This window comes from Acomys minous (genome assembly GCF_964271855.1).
Source record: "Acomys minous genome assembly, chromosome: 13".
Lineage (NCBI taxonomy): Eukaryota > Metazoa > Chordata > Mammalia > Rodentia > Muridae > Acomys > Acomys minous.
The window spans coordinates 24,276,886-24,281,629 of NC_140495.1; the positions used below are offsets into that span (position 1 = coordinate 24,276,886).

The 4,744-nt window shown below is 48.9% G+C and overlaps 1 long non-coding RNA gene across 1 annotated transcript; it reads left to right on the forward strand.

Moving 5' to 3' along the window:
* The first annotated feature begins 2,546 nt into the window (after positions 1-2,546).
* LOC311581313 lies at positions 2,547-4,390 on the forward strand. Its single transcript, XR_014773743.1, has 3 exons — positions 2,547-2,566; positions 2,833-2,880; positions 4,075-4,390. It is a non-coding gene; the product is annotated as an uncharacterized lncRNA (long non-coding RNA).
* Positions 4,391-4,744: the final 354 nt, after the last annotated feature.

The following is a 4,744-nucleotide window of genomic DNA, read 5'->3' on the forward strand; positions in this document are numbered from 1 at the left end:
ATAGCAATAGAAAAGTAACACACACACACACACACACACACACACACACACACACACACACACACACACACCATTCGTATCTGGGAATTCAGGGCAGAGGCGGAGAGAGGAGCAGCATGGTCACCATGACCTCTGAGAGATGCAGGCTCCTTGTCCTCCATAACTCTTCTCAAAGATAGGAGCTTTTTAGAAACATCCTTGACGTGTTTGGTCAGGCAGGAAGTGGAGAGCTGATAACCAGGGAAGGAGGCAAGGAAGAGGGCAGCTTGGCTGGCCTTCTCCTGCCTTTTCTGCTTTGTAACATGCCAACTCCAGTCAGGTCATAAACTCCCAGGTCTCTAGGTGTGCAGAAATGGGCGGGGGGGGTAGTGTGCACACTTCTGCCTCGTGTGCTGGGGACCAGGCTATGCCCTTCTAGTGCCTTCTCTTCTTGCTGTGTGGATGGAACATCTCCAAAGGGTCAGCCAAGACATCTCTTCTCTTCTCTTTCCTTTTGCTAAAAGGAACTTCTAGATCTGTTTCTGTTGCTGCTTCTCTGGAGTGGTTTGCCTTTTTCCAGTTCAGTTCAGTTTGCATGCAGTGTCTACTTTTGAGATGCCACGGCCCTATGCTGGCCTTGAATGAGCTCTTCCTTGGGTGCATGTGTGCGCCTGCATGCATGTGTGTATGGGAGGTAGTGAGTGTGTACGTGTGATGTGCATGCGATGTGAGTACGTGTGTGAGAGAGAGTGTGTGTGTGTGTGTGTGTGTGTGTTGGGGTGTTGAATAATAGACTATGGAGCACAGAGGATTTATTACCCTTCTCTCCTTTATACTGCATAGACGCCTCCATCCTCCTGACCAGTTTTCTATTAATGGGCATTCAAGATGCTTCTAAAGCTAAGTGCCCATAATAAAGAGGAGTGCCAGGCAGCCAATGGCAAGGTGTCCTCTGGAGCAATTGAAGTAACCACACAGCCCACTTTCCCACCATCTTCACCAAACCTTGACCTTCGTGTGCACTGAAGATGCCATCGGTAGAATTCGGACCTTACAGACTTTGTGCCTCTTGCACAGACTCAAGGTCAGGGACTCAGCTTTGAGTAAGAGTTTTGAAATTCCATTTGCTTCCTTTAACTGTCTTTGACAGTTCTCTCTCTCATTTTATTGATGGCTCCTCAGGATGGAGAATGCACTTTTAAGAAGTACAGGCAAATGTCTTCCTCCCACATATTATGCCTCAGGAGCTTTCACTGGCTAAGAATTTTATTCTAAATTAACTTTTATCCCAACACGAACCCTAGTCATTAGCCTTTAATAGAATCGGTGTCCACTTAACTTTATCTACACATTTTCTTTGTTTTCAATTCCCTCTCATGAGCCTGCAATACTGCCTATGTTGTAATCTCAACACTTGGGAAGTGGAGGCAGAAGGATGGAGAGTTCAAGGCCAAGCTGGGTTTTGTAACAGGATGCTATCTTAAAAACAAAACAAAACAAAATGCCTCTTATTTCCTAGCTCTTCTTTCTGGGACCATTTGCCTTCCTTTGTCCTTTAGTGAAGGATGTATTGTAAATGGAGTATTTTGTCTGAGTCAACTCTCGTGCTCTAGTGAGTGAGAGTTAAGCTGGGCTTAGATTTCTGGACAGGCCATCAATGTGAGCAGGAGATGCTACCTCCCTGCCCCTCACTCCAGCGCGTTGTGATGCAGAGGCCTTCTTACTCTTTTTTTTTTTTTTTTTTTTTTTTGGTTTTTCGAGACAGGGTTTCTCTGTGTAGCCTTGGCTGTCCTGGACTCACTTTGTAGACCAGGCTGGCCTCGAACTCACAGCGATCCGCCTGCCCCTGCCTCCCGAGTGCTGGGATTAAAGGCGTGCGCCACCACGCCCAGCTCAACTTGTCTGGGTACCCAGCATCCCTAAAGATCTTTCTTGTCTTCCATATTTTCACTGTACAAGTTCTTTTCCATTCCATCGCCTGTGATTTCCGTATCAAGTGATTCTTACACTGGCCATCGCTTCTTCAGAGATCACCAGCTCCCGATTCTCTCCTTTAGACAGCTCCATTAGCACCCACCAGGCTTTCCAGCCTTATCCTGTGCGTGCTGCTGGCTTTCTGGCGTTGTCTGTTTCTCCATCCCTGTGCTCTAAGCTCAGTGCTTTAGATCCAGAGCCCTCTCGCTCCATCCCCCACCCACCCACCCCTGGCCCCAATTGTTTCATCAATTTCTTTAGATTTAGATTTCAATAATTTGTTTCTGTTTGAAGAGGATTTTATTTATTTCCCAAAGGGTCATGTTTAAGTCACTGTTTCTGGATTGAGTTTTCAATTCTCTGTTTTACTTCATTAAATGTTTTAAACTTAGGAATCTCATCCGTTCTTTTGATCAACCCAGAGTCCGTGTTCTTCTGGAGACTCTAGCAGCTGTGTCTTGCTGTTCTCGGGTGTCCCGTGTCTTAATTTTCTGTGCGTTCTATTTACTGAACTCTGACTCCATAGTGAGCTTGCATGCAGTATCTGCGGTGTGGCTTGCAACTCCTCCAGAGAGCAACCCGCTTAAGACCCCCTGGTTTTCTGGATGAGCAGGTAGATAAATTTGAACCCCAGTTTGCTTCAAGGAAGCCAGCTTTGGTGCCGGGTTGGGGTGATCACCTCCAAGGGCTTGCTTTCTCTGTTGCCTCAGTGCTGAGACTTCACTGTGCTGGTGTCAGCTTGCGCCCAGAAGCTGCCCTCCAGACCAACCCCATGTCCTCACCATGTCTGACATTTGCAGAGTCTCAATACTCCGAATTCACCTCTGTATTTCAAAAGATATATAATACAGTTCACCCAGTACCTTTTTACTCTTAAAGACCATCAGATCCCCGGTACCAGCAGGAGCAAAAGTCCTCATCAGAATGGTAAAGTATGGTTAGGAGTTCCACACTGTGGCACACTCTGGCCATTCAGCCCAGTGTCTTTTCATTGTTTTGTTTTGACTCCTAGCTCATGCTAGTTCTCTGGAAGTTTCTAGATTTCGTGCTTGGTTCTAGGCCAGGCACGGCTCCAGCTATACAATGCACACCTCAGGCGGCTCTGCCTCTGTCCCATGGTGTAGGAAGCAGCCCGAACCTTTCTCAAAGCCCTGATGGACACACTCTCTGGACACAGCTGTGACATCCAGCCGTTGGCAGTGCCCTGCCCTGTCTTACCACCTCCTCGTCTCAGGCGTGACCTTGGCCTCAAGCCTTTGTGTCTCTGCTGCTCCAGCAGCCTGTGTTTATATTTCTCCCTCTGACTTGCCCTGCCTCTTTCCCATGCTGGGACCCAAGCAGAAGACTATAGGAGCCCCAGAGGGGTTTGTTCTCTGTGACTGTGTCTTCTTAGAATGCTTCTAGAAGGAGCCTGCCCATCTTTTATTTGTTATTGAAACCTTAGTGTGGGTGAGCACCCCTGACAGCGTATTAAGGATGGCTGGTCACCAGCTCTTCAGTCCCCGTGATGCTGTCAATGGCTTTCACTGAGACCTGTACTGCTGGGAACACTCAAATGGTCTCCAAGTGTCCTAGCCACTGCAAGTGGAGCTCGTGACTAGAAAAGAAGGTGAGGGGGCAGACCTTGCCATGTAGTCAATCAACAAACTCCTTAAGTACTTTTCAGTGCCAAACATTTGTTCCTGGCTACTTTGGCCATAGAGGAGAACGAGGTCTGGCCTTCTGTTCTCAGGAATCTGAGAAGAGCCCACCACACACAGACCCCTGTGTGTTACCTAGTATCACCTACCCTAGTCTCTCACTGTACAGATGAAATATCTAAGGCCCAGAGAGGGAAAGGAATCAGCTCAGGGCTGCACAGCAAACAAGTATATCACAGAGACGGTGAGTTTGACAAGGAAGGATAAGGAGGCTTTCACATCCTGCGTTCCCTAGATATCACCAGCCTATCAGATGACCTGCACATACCTGGGATCAGCCGTAGAAGGCACTCCTGCAGAGTTCTGCAGAGGCTAATGCACTCTGTGCCTCCGAGGCTGGCTTGGCATGAGCCCTACCACCCTCTCTGAGTTCCCAGGCAAGGGAGACAGCTTTTTTTATTTTTATTTTTTTTTTCTGCAGTCTAGGTCAAGGGGTGGACATCCTTTCCCTCTCTCCCACCTCATCTGAGGCCACGCCACTCAGCCATGGTTATCAGACTCCAGCTGGGACTGCCCCGGGTGTGCTGGGAGGTGCTGGGGTTGGAAGCACAGCTCAGGACAGGCTGACATGGCTGGGAAGAGATAATCTCAAATCCGCGTCTCCAGACAGAGGGAGAAATGTAAACACAGGGCCGCTGGGCCAGCAGCCCTGGCTGTAGCCAGGGTGGGCAGTGGGCACCCTGCTGACCCTGGGCTCACAGAGCCCAGGACAGGGGTGTCCCCGTGCCCTGTGAACAAGAGGCTGCTGCTGCTTTGACTGCTGACTTCTCCACGGGTCAACCTCACCCACAGAGTACCTGAGTGGTGAACTTGGCTAGTGTATGCACTGGGGGTGAGTTATGAAGAGGACCGTGTCTACCAGAAAAGCTTGGTCCCATCCCCCTCTGCCTCATGAGCCCACATGGGGGCCCCTTCAGTGGACAACTTGATTTTTCCATGCCTCAATGTTCCTTTTCTGTAAAATGGGGATTGTTTTAGACCCAACTTTAAAGCGGTGTTTGAGCCTTATTAGTTCTACAAACCATTGTTCTCATCACTTAGGCTCTAGAGCAGCGGTTCTCAACCTGTGCGCCAGGATGTCTTTGGGAGGG